Source organism: Leptodactylus fuscus, chromosome 2 (genome assembly GCF_031893055.1).
Source record: "Leptodactylus fuscus isolate aLepFus1 chromosome 2, aLepFus1.hap2, whole genome shotgun sequence".
Classification (NCBI taxonomy): Eukaryota; Metazoa; Chordata; class Amphibia; order Anura; family Leptodactylidae; genus Leptodactylus; species Leptodactylus fuscus.
In genome coordinates, this window is record NC_134266.1 from 241843318 (window position 1) to 241859903 (window position 16586).

General features: G+C 41.5%; 1 protein-coding gene across 4 annotated transcripts in view; it reads left to right on the top strand.

The window, feature by feature from the left end:
* DCLK1 (doublecortin like kinase 1) overlaps window positions 1-16586 on the top strand; it is a 289553-nt gene that overhangs the window by 215981 nt on the left and 56986 nt on the right. The window lies entirely within an intron of this gene.

The window sequence follows — 16586 nt, forward strand, 5'->3', positions numbered from 1 at the left end:
CACTAAAGACAGCCATTTTGAAAACAAAAGGGATATTTATGCCTCAAGAGCTCTTAAAGTGGGTGACGGTGGGAAAACATTTTTGGAAAAAGGCTCAGAATGGGTTAAAAAAGAAAAAGAAGTATCAGAACAATCCCATTGCCAGTTTTACGGTCACTCCTAAGACACAGGACGTGAACACTTCGCCATTTACTGGCCACGCATTTCCTACGTTTAGAGCGGGACCAGGTAGTAGAGACTAGCGGAAGGCCTGGGATGTTTCGGGAAAAAGAGGTAACCAGTATAAGCCTTTTCCCAAAAATCTCTAACCTTGAAGTATTAGCCACATTGGGCCTTATGTATCAGAAGTCTGGAGACAAGGTCTCTTTGTTGGTCACAGTCACCAGTCAGACTTTGGTTTTTGGCTTCTAAACTGTACATAAAAAATAAAATAACCATTATCCATGGCAGCAAGGAGACTTTGGCCCATTTTTCATATATGAGGCCCGTCGGCCATTGCCTACGATTTGCTATTGGTTGCAGTCAGATGGATTCTTCTATTGTAATATCCATTGTGAATTATTATTATTATTATTGCACACTTTTCATTGGACCACAGTGCTTATCTACAATAAAATATAAAGGTGAATACATCACGTTGTCTTTAGTCACCTCTTTTTTGAGATCATATATATATATATATATATATATATAAAACAGCATTCTCATCTAGTACTTATAGGTTTCCATAAAGTGTGATACATTATTAAAAGATCTAGTCTTCTCTTCCTTGAGGGCTAACTCAGCGACACCATAATGTTCACATATGTAATGAGTCTACATGCACATTATATGATTTTTTACACGTTTTTTATGACATGGATGACGGTATCCTGTCACTTACCTTAAGGCTACCTGGGGTAGTTTAGTAGCCTTTCGGGCAATTGAGATTACACAGGAATTGTTGCCAGTCGGATACGTGACTGTTAATAGGAGAAGTATTCGAAGGCCCCTTTATAAAACAGCTATGTGACTTCAGGTTCCCAGAATATAATATGCAGGTACTGCAGCCTGTGCACTGTTGAAACAGGCTGTCATCATAGTCAGTGAATTTATCACAATGGAGGATAGACAGAATATAATGACTGCTTCTATTGGCCGTGTATAGACAGAATACAGCAGACTATATATAGACTGCAAGGGAATTGAGCAGCAAATTTTATTTCACCACGTCTGTGAGAGTCTGTATTGAATAAGTTCTGCTTCCAATACATTAAAGGGGTCTAAAGTCGGGGGCCCCACATGGCGTAACCGGCATGGCAAAAACCACAGTGTTTTACAGTTTAGCTAGTCCCAGCCACAAATCCGTGCAGCAGAAATGCCACAATTTTAAAACCATCGCAGCTTTGGAAATTGCAGCATGTCAATTATACCTACAGGAACGCTGACGGTTTCCCTATATGTATAATATAAGCTAGTGACATCAATAGTCCTAAGGCCATGCTGCAACTCAGTCCCACTCCAATAAATGTGGCCAATCTGCAATGCCAGGTACAGCCACTTTACAATGTACGGTGCTCTGATTGATACGTAGTGTAGAGGCCACAGCGATTATTATCAATCGATTTAAAACGGAACACAACTGACCTCTTTGTGACTATGATGTCATCACCACATGACTGATGGACGTGACATCACAGACATAAAGAAGATGTCAACTGTGCACTGTGGACCCTTCAACCCATTGGTGGGGTGTCAGGAGTCAGACCCCTACTGATCTGATATTGGTGAAATTCCTAAAACAAGGGAAACCCCACAATTTACCACCTGTATTCCATGTGTAATACTTGGTCTTCCGGTGGTTCTTCTGAATTACTCTTAGGATCAATCTGGTTCAACATAACTGCCATAAATCTGGGCGTTATTGGCGTAATGCAGACTACAATGTTACTTATGGTGGTGTACAAGAATAAGATATATTATGACCATAGCATGACCCTCCAAAGTTTACAAGTGGTCGCCATTGGTACAGAAAGTTATAGAATACATATAATATATATGCTCAGAGATAATCTAAACCACAGTTCTATATATAGTTTCTGTAAAATCAACCTAATAAACACGTCTACTGCCATTGAAGCCATTGGCGGCTCAGAACATGGCCTAGCCCAGGTCTCCATGCTGAGCGTTGTTGTCTACCACAGTAATGCCAAGCAGCACAATTATACCCGGAATAATCTGTCACCAGTGACAGCCGCTCATCTACTTCTCAGCAGTCACTGAATCCTGCTGTCACCGAAATAAATATATATATATCCTGACAGCCTGAAATCTCAGTTATTGCCTGCCAGCATGTTGGGATATATCTTCCTTTTGCAAATGAATCAGCATAGGCTAAATGTAAAAATCAGGATCCATGATGGAAACATCTTATGCAAATACACAGTGTTAGACAAATATGGAAGAAGACGAAATATCAAGCATGCAGTTTATGGAAGCTTATGTCATAAAACACACAACATGCAGTAATGATTAAGTACTGTATATACGTACATGGCACAGTATTCTCCCCAGAATACTTAGGATACTAATACTGGAAGTCATGTGCACATTTTTCTCGTAGGATGAGACATCACGGTACAAGTAAACTCACAAGGCCAAACAACGCCCCATGTGGTGCCAAATGGTGGTGCAATTTTGCCAATAAATTGGGCAGCCATCCACCACCTTGGCATGCTTTGCCCATTTGCATTCAGTTGCACAGTGTGCGCTCACTCTTAAAATGGACTTATTTTGTACAGTCTCCTCCTTATTGTAGCGGAGACTGTATTTCACATTTGCTGCACTAAAGGCTGCTCCCTCCCGGTCTGCACTTGATGTTGTGTTCCAGTAATGCTATACCAACGCTAATCCAACTAACCAGCACAGTGGCAGTCATTTGTGACGGGCATCATGGGATGGCTATGTACATTCAGGTTGCAATTTTTCGGATAAGAGCTATTTTTCATTATCCTTATTTATCAGGTCCTGAATGGTAGGGGGTTAAAAATACGCCATCACTCTACTCCAGAGGCTGTAACTGGTATTACAGCTCAAACCTAGTTAGCTAAAACAGGGTTGAGTTGTAACAATAGCTGCAGCACTATACACATGAGTTGCAATAACACGGCGTGGCCACTAGGCAGTGTATGGAGCCATCTACTTTTGGCTGTTTACGCTGTGTTAAAATCACCTGATCAATGTCGGACTCCCAAGGATCTGATATTGATCACTGAACCTAACCTTATTGAGCCTTGGTATTTTCACCACCAAACACCGAAATCGGTAAATAGGGTATGAAATATTCTTTTGAAAAATTGCCCATTTGCCTATAAAAATGACCTTAAAGGTCTATATGTAAATTTGCTCAGAAGAGTCACACCAACCTGGAGCGGGCTATAAATTGAGTTGCCTCTCTTGTCAGCTAATTTACATACAGATTTCGGAGCTGAATTTTATAGGCAAATGAACGATTTTTAATTTAGCAAAGGGAAAGCTAAAAAGGAGATTTCACACCCTACATGACAGTACATTGGGTATAGTGGCGGAAGTCCTGGTGATAGGTTCCCTTTAAGGGGCATTCACACGGCGCTGATTGTGGCACGATAACTCATATAAGAATCAGCGCTGCAAAACAGAATCCCATTGGGTGTATTAGCACCAAAAATATTGCAAAATTTGTACCAGGCCCTTCAACTATAATGTTTTATAGTATCGGTGTCCACAAATTAAGACTAAATATCTGGTGGGTTCCTCAATGCTCCTGGGCCTGGGTGCAACTGCAGACCCTCAAATGAGATCTTTGTACAGATATTCAAGAACCTCCAGAACTAGAGACAATTCCCTAATAATACATTTGGAAATGAATTCTCTAATCCATACCGCCCCTTTAATATCACATATGACTGGAGTTACTCTGTGTAATATCTCGGTATACGGGACAAAATGTATACAAAAGTGGGAGCCAACATCAGCCTGTCCTAAATGACCTTCCATAACCAACTTCTCACATTCTCTACTTACATTCTTTTAACTGGACAGAAATTCGGAATATTGCACTTAAAACAAGTTTTATTCTTACAGGGCCTACACTCTATGGGCATATGGTGAGCACATGACGGTGCCCTCACAGTACAGTTGGTAATGGGATATACTAGCCCTGAATCCACATTGTACCATTGCATGAATTTATGGGAAACATGAAAGCACTGTCTAGTATTGTGGGGTCGTCACTCCTATCGGTCTATATAGCATTGACTGTAAGGTTTCAGAAATGACACTGCTGGTTTATCCTTAGCAATGACCATCAATGTACAGTATGATCGGGGGAGCTCCATTCCTAGAACCCTACTGCTGAGGCCTAACTAAAGGCTCATGGGCCCTGGGCATCCAGCATCATACATCAGCCATGTCCAATCCATTATTTTAGCAGTATTTACATCTCCCTTCCCGTCTCAAGACCACCATTTATCAAAGGAAACCAGATTTTTTTTTTTTTTTTTGCTCTTAAAAGGTTAATTTTCTCCTTTCTGACAGTGGAAGGCTGTGAAGGATACATCTCCTCGCTCAGCAGAGTGAAGGGGTCATAAAATTACAATGTACAGGCTGTCAGCCATCATTGAAAATCAAAACGGAGATCAGAGATGCTTCACTGGTCCTATTGTGTTGAGGGATTGTGGAACCCCAGTCCCAGTTGCGACCCCTATAGTTACAACAGTGCCCCATTGATAAGCAGATCAAAAGGGGAAAAGGTCCTGTATCTGATACTAGTACTGTTCTAGCCCACTGAATAGGATCAAGCATGGCTGAACTAAAGTACCAGGCACAGCCACATTTGTATGGCTGTTTTGGTGTCAAGCTTTGTAGCATGTGGCCACGGTGCCCCAACAAAAACCACATCTTCTCCATTATGTTAATCTTTGGGAATCCTGAATTTGGACCTCTACTGATCATACAGTGATGGCCTATCCTATTGATGGGTTGTCATCGTAACATATTGGAAAACCTATGTACCTATATGTCCCACAGACACTCTCAGAATTGCATTCAGTCCAAATTTTCCATATCGATTGCTAAAGGTGTTCTCCAGGGTTAGAAAATGTGGCTGATCCAAAAACAGCACCACACCTCTCCACAGGCAGTGTGTGGTATTGCAGTTCGGCTCCATTCATTTCAACGTGGATGAACTCCAATATTAGACGTTATGCATGGACAGGTGTGCGATGTGTTTCTAATCTTGGACATTCCCTTTAAATATAATACCTCTTCTGTTGCTTTATATCATAAGGTGCGGTGATAATGTATAATGTCAGATTTCTTATTCTGTCTACACTGTCCATAACTATGATCAGATAATTGTTTGGGTATGTTAGTATGTTCTTTCTCCTTTTATATTCCATATCTCTAGGATGATATTGGTGACTATATATGGATTTATTTGACTGTATATAAAACCTATCAGCCTAATACTGTCGGTGCTCTGATCACATGAGGTCTTATTGTATGTAATATATATATTTCTCTTACAGTTCTCTCTTAAAAGTTATGTTCCTGAAATCTTTTGTTCTTTCCTACCTTTGCTTGTAGTCTTGCATTATTCTGTATACCTATTATATGACGTTTTGTTTAACAGATTTAGATTTCTAAAGAAATTGGTTTTGTTTGTATACTTAGCCTAAGTGTGTAATACAGTCTATGTATAAAGAGTTATTAAGATCTCATATTAAAATACATGTGTATGTGCAGGGGGATAAAAAATTACCATTGTATCACTATTACAGCCCTAGACTCCCTGGACAGCAGCAATATTAACAGCCATAGACTAAATAATGTATTTATACAATGTACTCAATACTTGCAGGCACTTTATACATAGACTGTACGCTGATGATATATCTTTTGCTGTTCATTGTATCTTTGTTATAGTTTCCTGATGTTTTTGTCACTGATGTTGTTTTATTACCATGGAGGTGATTTGATAATATAATAAAATTCTATGGGAAATGGTTAATGGTTTCATGTTTTATGTGTTTATTTCCCTTTAACATAACATCTCAGCCTTCTGTATGTCATATAAGGTAAACATAAAGGAGGAAGAACGTGAACTGAAATACTCTGTGCTGCAGGACTTCATTGGTTTATATGTAGCATTTATGTCTATGTATCATTCAACATAACGTTTCCTCCTAGGTTCCTTCTAGGAAAAGCAAATGAGAAATGATCAGAGATTGGGGTTTCTATATTTTGGATTGGATAAAAGAATGAGGCTAGGGTCACACCTGCACATGGGTCTCCGTCATTTGGGTCCTCCAGGGGTTGTTTATGGTATTGCAGCTTAGATTCTTGAGACCTACAATGCTACACAACCTATAGAGAGGCCATGTTTCTAATCATAGACATCCCCTTTAACATTTTCATTAAATCCAGAACCACTGCCAGTCATGTTGGTACAATTTGCAGCTTTTATGGATTATCTATAGTCCAGTATGATGCTCGGAGACATACGCCATGTTATCAATCGTACAGGGAGAGCGAAAGCTTATTGAATATGTGGAGAAATGCTGTATCAGTCCGTCTGTGTGTACAGGGAGGTCAAGACCTACTGGATATCTCTGAGTCCAGGCAACATTTACATAAAATTACTGAATCAAATCATAGGTAGTATTATCCTTCAATCCTGAAATTGTGACCCTCACCTTAATCTCTGAATAAGGAGGTTGTGCCAAGTTTACAATGTACCACCTACTGTATTGCTTCTGCTCAAAGACTGTCAATGTCTGCCATTCCTATCACCAGACCCCCGCATATCACCCCCAGATCTGCGGATAGATAGGTCAGGGTCACCTGGTGAATCGCTGCCTCTGATGTCCCTGTATAGAACTGAATATTATGGTAATGACTCTTCTAGGGATATAGTATATATTATAGATATAGAACAGAGAGCAGATTTCATCTCTCTGATATACATCTCTGGTACTGAATGACCTTAACATCACTTGTACATACAGTAAAATTCCAATTTGAGACGAGTTCCCTGTAGCAAGTTTTAGATTACAATGACAATATGCTTTACTGTCATTCAACCTGAGTGTGTAAACTGAATTTTTCTCGCCATGAATATGCAATATATGACCCAAATAACCGCTCCTGTAAATACATATATTCCGAACTGCCAGTTATTTCACGTCTTAGTGAAATTGTTTCTAGGAAGTAATCACAGAAAACCAACCATTGTGTCAGATTTGGGGATTTGTTCTGTATTAATGACTTGTATAATAATGAAACTTTCCACATAAATTGCTCTGGGTTACGGGAGTATAAATAAGGCCTCTGCCAAAACTCAACGTCATATTTTATTCCAAAAGTTCTTGTGAACATCATTGCATTTTCATGGTCACAAACCCGGACAACCCGAGGATCTGTGAACTTATACGTCCATAAGCTTCCGTAGAACAATGGAGGGTCTGGATTTTGTGCTGTATGATGACACCTGAAACTGGCCTTAGATTAGTTCTCTTGGAGTATAAAATTAACAATGTGTTGCCACTAGTGGTGAAAAGTGGTACTGCAATTCATATATTAAAGGGGGTTTCCAGGACTAATACGGTATATTGATGACACATATTTAGGATAGGTTATCAATATGTGATCAATGAGGGTCCAACACTTTGTCAATGATTTGGAGATGACTCGGGCTCAGTATAGGTATAATAGAGGCAGAAAGTCTGCAGAGGAAAACGCTATGGAAAACACTACGGAAAAATACGCAATTCATTTCACTACGTGGGGCTTTAGCCTTAAAGAGAGTTTAAAGTAAGCTAAATATTCTTGTCCTTCTACAGCTACTATGCAAAATCAGAGGTGTAAGATGAAGGTCCTGGGCCCCAGTGCAAAATCTGTAACTAGGCCCCACTTACCGTGTGTTGTGTTTATTACTTCTGTCTTAGGCCCAGTTCACATTTGCATTTGGGTCATTCCATTCCCAACTCCGCATGAAAAATGCAGAGAGAAAAGTCTTGCAAGCAGCTCATTTCTATCCCCGTTTTTTGTGCGGAAACTGAGTGGAAACCACATGGACCCCATTATAGTCTATGGGATCCACAGGTTTCCTTAGGTAACCACTTTTTTATGCGGGATTCGGTGTCCGTTCAGGGGGTCCCCAAGCGGACTCCCTGAATGGAAACCTATGTGCAGATGTGAACCAGACCTTATTATGATGTAGATCTCTGGGTCTCTTCAGCCTCCAGGGCCCGGTAGCTACTATCATCTTTGCACCCCCATAGCTTTGCATCCTCATGGTTTCAGAGTACAAGTAAAGTATTCCTATAGCCTTTATTCCTTCTATCTGTCACTATATCCTTACTCAAATCTGTCTCCCAAGATGTAAACACGGAGACAGTGCCTCTGTTATGCCGCCCTCTATGGGAAGCACCCTGAACATCATGCCCGACTTTCCCAGAAGCCTTTGCTGCATGATGCGAGGTTATAACCAAATCAATTTCTCAGCTACGGACGGCACCGTTTCTGTCTGGTTGGACTTCATCAGCACAGCCTAGAGAGAATTGATGTGGTAGAAGTGAGAGGGTGAGAGACCAGATTATGGGGATAATGTCCATCCTTATGGAGAGACCACCTTGTGCTTCCCATAGAGGGCGGCATAACAGAGGCTCTGTCTCCCTGTTTACATCTTGGGAGACAGATTTGCATATTCTTCCCACGTTCCCTTGCAGTGGAGCAACTATGGCTGTATAAGTCTCCACACACCTGAGAAGGTGGTCTCTCCCTAAGGATGGACGTTATCCCCATAATCTATATCCTTACTGCCATATATTCAAAAGGGAGGATGACTGCAGAAACTGACTACACAGTGCTATATAGTAGTCTGGAACCACGGAGACACGGAAATCTACATAGAAATTGTATGCAGACTTTGTCAAGTTGAACTCTGTTACATTTGTATATCAATACTAGAATTCAGAAAATTTAACACATGCTTGTCAGAGAGAACACATTCTTAGAAATCAAAAGAAATTCATTTATCTGGAGAAGATGAAATGAACCTTCCATCTTCTGTGTTGTTACAATAGCGAGAGTAATAAAACATGAAAGCAGAGCTGACATTTCTCTTCGCCGTCCTGTCCCTGACACCTCGTCTGTTTCTGCAGCCTATAATGTTCCCATCTAACCAATTGCTTTGAAGCAGAAAGCATTGACAGAAGAAAGAGCTGTCGCCATGTGGTCTCTCCTGATGTCCCTGCTTATATAATGGCCGTGTTTATTGCTATAGGGGTTATTTTGTTATATGGCATATTTCTACATTTTGCCTTTGTTGTCTTATCATTTTTATGGTAAAGAGATAAATGCTAGTGTGAACCAAGCCTAACACTAATTTGCATCAGCACTTAAAGGGCTTATATCTTTGGAATAGCTGAACAGATTTGGATAAACAAAACAGCGAACTGCTCCGGGTGACAGCGCCGATCAGATGATGTATGTCATTGGGCTTTTTAGCAGGTCCTCCTGAAAGTGTAAGCTCAGCTTTAGAGCGATACACTATTAAGAACAATCATAAATTCTATAATCACCACTAAATACTAAAGCTACACTAAAAAAGGATTATTGTTATCAAAATGACATAATACACGGCAGGGGAAATTTTTGTAAAATATTCATCTAAACATCACATTCCTATATCTGACACTTCTCTAGATATGTGTGGTGCTACAAAGTCACAGCTCTTCTCTTCCGTCTTTGACATGTAGTGCTCTATTTTCAGCAGCCGATGTGTGTAATATACAGCCCCGGCCTCTGCAATATGACAGTACACACATCATATGCTGTAAACCTATAGACAATGATGAAGGTGTTCTTATATCAGTCAGTCAGTGGTGAATATTCCCATCCCTTACTCTTCAAAAAGATGTTCTGCAGCAGATAAGGTGAGTATTATAAAGGAATTATTTATATACTACTATAAATGTATAAAATATGTTACAATTGCATTTTCATGGCCTATATATCGTGAGTGTCCTCGCATGGTTTTATAAGATCACAGATGTTCATGGACCATAGAATATTTTTCTATTCTATAGTAGGGGCATTATCCTATATATAATTGTGTTTGAGATGTGTATATATATATATATATATATATATATATATATATATACACATATATATATATGTAATGTGGGAGGATAGGCTCAGTGGTAGCAGACAGTTAGAGTCAGACACAAAAATTTAGGTGCAAACAGGTTTTACCCTGTATGTTTATTTTGCAAATACAGCAAAACAATAACAGAAATCCTGCTCGTCCGAGCTACTAACTATACAGCAAAAGACCTAACTGTACATGTGACTTGCTTCAGCCACACAGTCAACACAGAGCACAGTAACGGCAACAGTTCAGACTGGACACTCATCAGTTTGCAGTGTGTTAGGACAGAACCCGGCTCCTCCTCTCTCCCCCAGGAACTACCCAGGACAGAGGGTTTGGCAACCTTTCATAGGTCTTTAATGAGGCCCAGCTCAGACCTGTGCTTGAAGGCTCCTCGCTAGTAGAACAAGAAGTAGTTAACAGAAGGAGCCATCTCACAGCTAAGGTGTTACCTGAATTGTAGCCTCACCACACATGAGTGAGGAGTCTGGGGGAGATGTAGCGACCTTCCAGAATGTCACCTTCTCACTATATATATATATATATATATATATATATATATATATATATATATATCCGTGCAGAGATCTATGTGTATGTGCTTTTATACAAACAGCGGATGCTATGAACACAGACGCAACCTGTAGTTGGGTTCCCAAGATCAATATATATGGACCATAGTTTAACACAGAATGTGTCAGGGTAGAAGACAGAATACCAATTTAAAAAGTTCATCAGGCTGCAATACCAGACACAGCCAGTAGACAATGGTGGCAGCATTGTGTCTGCCATTTTTACTAATATTTAACAGTGAATTCTAACTTTTTTCTAGCTTCCTTGACATACACAAACCATTGTTCTCAATGACTTATTTCCGGTCCACAATACCATTCCGGCTTTGATGTGTTTTACTCTAGGAGATGACCATTTGTAGAAGTTGCACGTCTCCTGCTCAATGCTCTATATTTCCACAGCACATATCATATCTGTAGTATTGTAAGGGGAAGGCTTTGACATGTCTCTTAATGCTACTGGATGGGTTTGTATAGAATCCTTCACTCTCTGGAGGAAAGCATTGTATGTAAGCAATGACACATGAGTTATACATATTTCTACTATTAATATCATCATATTAATATAAAGCGATATTCTGACCTTGGTAAAGGTTACAAGTGCATAATGTAGTGGAAGAAAATCTGGAGAAATGGAAATAACTAGAGCAAAATCATAGACTCAATGAAATATATTGTAGGCCGTGCAGAGATGTCTGATCCTACCAGAAATTAATGAGCTGACTTGAAAGAGCGGAATATTAATAACTACCCTGGAGTCTTCACATGCGGCCGCATTACCAACCTCAATTAATACGGACTGTTTATCATATATTTTAGCAGGGTATATTTAAAGGGGTTGTCTATGCTAGGCAACCCCTTTAAGGGCATATAGAGTGATTTAAGAAATCTCCTAATCAAGATCCCCGCCTTCTCCATCCTTTAATAGGCACGGTTACCAGCATAGTTGGGATTCCATCTGTGTTCCCCACCGTTCCGGAGCTATCAGTGCAGTTTCAGCACTCAATATGCTAATTAAGCTATCTTCTGTCAAGTGGGCGGTCTTAAACTGGACGATTGGTAATGCCCATCTCATAGTAGAGAATAGAATTGTGTTGAAACAAAACTAAATACAATCATTTATATTGCACACCCTCTGCCTGATAACATTTTCCAAATCTTTAAGGGCGGGTTCACACCTGTACTTGGTCTCCACTTTCAGGTTTCCATCTCCTGCCGAGAGAAACTGGACAGGAGACAGAAACCCGGCGGTGCAGTTACTCTTGGCAGAAGATGGAAACCCAAAACCGGAGACCGGGCGCCCTTACTCTTCCTTCTTCATGGTTATACAGAAGGCTGAAGTCACTGAACAGGCTCACGCCAGATTCGTACAAGCGTCAGACTCTCCTAGTCCGAAACTAGCGGACCACTGAAACGGGAGGAAACAGTGTCGGACTTTTTAAGGTGGACTCTATGAGGAAATCTTCAGTAGAGACTCTGATGCAGATGTGAACCTAGACTGAGCATCTTCATTCTATACAATATGTAGGAGACCGTGATAGCACTGGGCAGTACTGTCAGTGACCGACTGCTTCACCCCAAGTGTGAGAAGGAACAATATCGGAGATCCTTCCTCCCAACCGCGGTCAGGCTGTATAATCTACATCAGACTAAGTGAAGATCATTCCGCACAGAGAACTAAATGATCCTGAGTCTTTCTTTTTTTTTTTCTTTGTTATGACTCCTAGTATCTTTCTTATGTTCTATTCTGAGCTTTGTTTGTGTTCTTTCTTGTAATATATTACTGTACTATCCATGCTGTTGTAATACACTGAACTTTCCCATGGTGGGACTATTAAAGGATTATCTTATCTTATCTCTTATATAGGTAAGTGCTTCATGTTCATATGGGTGCAGTCTAATAAATGTTGTGCATACCTTGTATTATAATATAGCTTCTATTCCCTGCCATATTTACAATTTTTCAGCAGGTAAAAAATAGCAGATAAAGACACTTTGCTGAATAAATGTCTGTAGATAATGAGGCCGACATATTAGTTATACGAGGCTTAAAACCATCCAAGATTTTAGCTCTGCACATTGACCCCCTGCTTGGCTGGATACAGATTTCTAGGCTTCATAAACATCTTTACAAAAACTTTTCCAATTACATTTTTTTTTATTTTTACAAAGACAATTTTTTTCCCACTGGATGTCACCATGCATGTTCTATCTTATGTATGTATTACCTAGTGCTTATAGTGCACCAACATATTATGCAGTGCTGTACAAAGATTGTCTTCACCAACACAAACGGACTTCATGCAGATGTTGGCCTTGGTCAGAGAATATGAAATACAGATAATGCTAAGCAGTAAAGCTCATCCTTCTGACAGGGGAGGGGTATTGATGCCGAAACTAATGACACCGATATCTCCAGCACCAAGGTTCATATCAGGGCAAAGCTGGTATATAATACCCTTTAAGGTCTTCCTTAAAGGGATTCTACCACTAAAACAACATTTTTTTCTATTTATCACATCGGAATAGCCTTAAGAAAGGCTATTCGTCTCCTACCTTGCTCAGTTGCCACTGGCCCGCCGTTCCGTAGAAATATCGTTTTTTACCAGTATGTAAAGGAGTTCTCTCGCAGCAATGGGGGCAGGCCCCAGCACTAAAACAGCATCCATCTTCAACAGCAACTGCGTCTTCATCCGGCTGGGGTGAAACTCCGCTCTTTTGCACATGCGCAGTACGCTCTTGTAGTTCCTGTAGTTCTACGGAGAACTATAGGAGTGTATTGCGCATGCGCGCAAGAGCGGAGTGTGACCCCAGCCAGAAGAAGACGCGGTTGCTGTTGAAGATGGAGGCGTCGCTGGAAAGAGTTCTCTGGCATCAGTGGGGACGCCCCCATTGCCGTTTGAATGCTGGGACCCGCCCCCATTGCTGTGAGAGAACTCATTTGCATACCGGTAAAAACCGGTATTTCTACGGAACGGTGGGTCTGAGGCGACTGAGCAAGGTGGGAGACGAATAGCCTTTCTTAAGGCTATTCCGACATGGTAATTAGAAAAAATGTTGTTTTAGTGATAGAATCTAGAGATGAGCGAACACTAAAATGTTCGAGGTTCGAAATTCGATTCGAACAGCCGCTCACTGTTCGAGTGTTCGAATGGGTTTCGAACCCCATTATAGTCTATGGGGAACATAAACTCGTTAAGGGGGAAACCCAAATTCGTGTCTGGAGGGTCACCAAGTCCACTATGACACCCCAGGAAATGATACCAACACCCTGGAATGACACTGGGACAGCAGGGGAAGCATGTCTGGGGGCATAAAAGTCACTTTATTTCATGGAAATCCCTGTCAGTTTGCGATTTTCGCAAGCTAACTTTTCCCCATAGAAATGCATTGGCCAGTGCTGATTGGCCAGAGTACGGAACTCGACCAATCAGCGCTGGCTCTGCTGGAGGAGGCGGAGTCTAAGATCGCTCCACACCAGTCTCCATTCAGGTCCGACCTTAGACTCCGCCTCCTCCGGCAGAGCCAGCGCTGATTGGCCGAAGGCTGGCCAATGCATTCCTATGCGAATGCAGAGACTTAGCAGTGCTGAGTCAGTTTTGCTCAACTACACATCTGATGCACACTCGGCACTGCTACATCAGATGTAGCAATCTGATGTAGCAGAGCCGAGGGTGCACTAGAACCCCTGTGCAAACTCAGTTCACGCTAATAGAATGCATTGGCCAGCGCTGATTGGCCAATGCATTCTATTAGCCCGATGAAGTAGAGCTGAATGTGTGTGCTAAGCACACACATTCAGCTCTACTTCATCGGGCTAATAGAATGCATTGGCCAGCGCTGATTGGCCAGAGTACGGAACTCGACCAATCAGCGCTGGCTCTGCTGGAGGAGGCGGAGTCTAAGATCGCTCCACACCAGTCTCCATTCAGGTCCGACCTTAGACTCTGCCTCCTCCAGCAGAGCCAGCGCTGATTGGCCGAATTCCGTACTCTGGCCAATCAGCACTGGCTAATGCATTGTATTGGCGTGATGAAGTAGAGCTGAATGTGTGTGCTTAGCACACACATTCAGCTCTACTTCATCGGGCTAATAGAATGCATTGGCCAATCAGCGCTGGCCAATGCATTCTATTAGCTTGATGAAGCAGAGTGTGCACAAGGGTTCAAGCGCACCCTCGGCTCTGATGTAGCAGAGCCGAGGGTGCACAAGGGTTCAAGCGCACCCTCGGCTCTGATGTAGCAGAGCCGAGGCTGCACAAGGGTTCAAGCGCACCCTCGGCTCTGATGTAGCAGAGCCGAGGGTGCACAAGGGTTCAAGCGCACCCTCGGCTCTGATGTAGCAGAGCCGAGGCTGCACAAGGGTTCAAGCGCACCCTCGGCTCTGATGTAGCAGAGCCGAGGGTGCACAAGGGTTCAAGTTAGGCAGAGTCTAAGGTCGGACCTGAATGGAGACTGGTGTGGAGCGATCTTAGACTCCGCCTCCTCCAGCAGAGCCAGCGCTGATTGGTCGAGTTCCGTACTCTGGCCAATCAGTGCTGGCCAATGCATCCCTATGGGAAAAAGTTTATCTCACAAAAATCACAATTACACACCCGATAGAGCCCCAAAAAGTTATTTTTAATAACATTCCCCCCTAAATAAAGGTTATCCCTAGCTATTCCTGCCTGTACAGCTATCCCTGTCTCATAGTCACAAAGTTCACATTCTCATATGACCCGGATTTGAAATCCACTATTTGTCTAAAATGGAGGTCACCTGATTTCGGCAGCCAATGACTTTTTCCAATTTTTTTCAATGCCCCCGGTGTCGTAGTTCCTGTCCCACCTCCCCTGCGCTGTTATTGGTGCAAAAAAGGCGCCAGGGAAGGTGGGAGGGGAATCGAATTTTGGCGCACTTTACCACGCGGTGTTCGATTCGATTCGAACATGGCGAACACCCTGATATCCGATCGAACATGTGTTCGATAGAACACTGTTCGCTCATCTCTAATAGAATCCCTTTAAGTATTTCCTGTCTTTACTGCTTATCTGATTATTCTGTCCATAAGCGGATAAGATTACAATACAGTCTATGGAAAAAGGAGGGGATGAAGGGAAGAGAGACATGGATATTAGGTCCCCTACAGCATTAAATGAGTCATTTCTCTCAGGAGAAGGCTGGATAGTAATTCCTGATAACCCAGCTATGTTCTGTCTCTTTATAGTGCAGATGTCTCTCTGCTTTGAGCAGCTCTCCTTTTCCTCCCCTTCCTCTCTCCATAGACTTCTATTGTACTGATTAGATCAGTGGCAGAAGGGGGGAAATAAGTGAAGAAACAGGCACTTTACTTATATAAAGTATATTACAAAATGTGATATCTTCACCTGCACTATGGATTTATGAAAAAAATAAAAGCATACTGGCACTTATAATAATGTTATAAATCCTGATCCTAAAAGGCTCCTTTTAATGTAACACTATAAGTAGCCTCCTCTATATACATGGCAGCGTCTGGTCCTGTGATGTGCAGGCAGGTATACGGCTCATTACAATGGGTTGTCAGTGCTCTGTCTTGTAATAAGCCATACACCTCTGTGATCATTACATATCTACAATCCTACCTCAACCAAGAACACAAGAAGTCGATACATAAAGTATATCGGAGAATTGCAAATCGTTTCATTATACAAAAATAAAATCTGAAATATATTTCTGCTGAAGCGCCATTGATCCTTTAACCTGTCCATTGAGTGAAGCCATCCACAGTAGGGATACACATTACCATTTATTTAGTAGGGTTTTCTTTGTGAATCTTCCCTTTATTAGCCATGACATATATCATATACTGCTCTTGGCTCT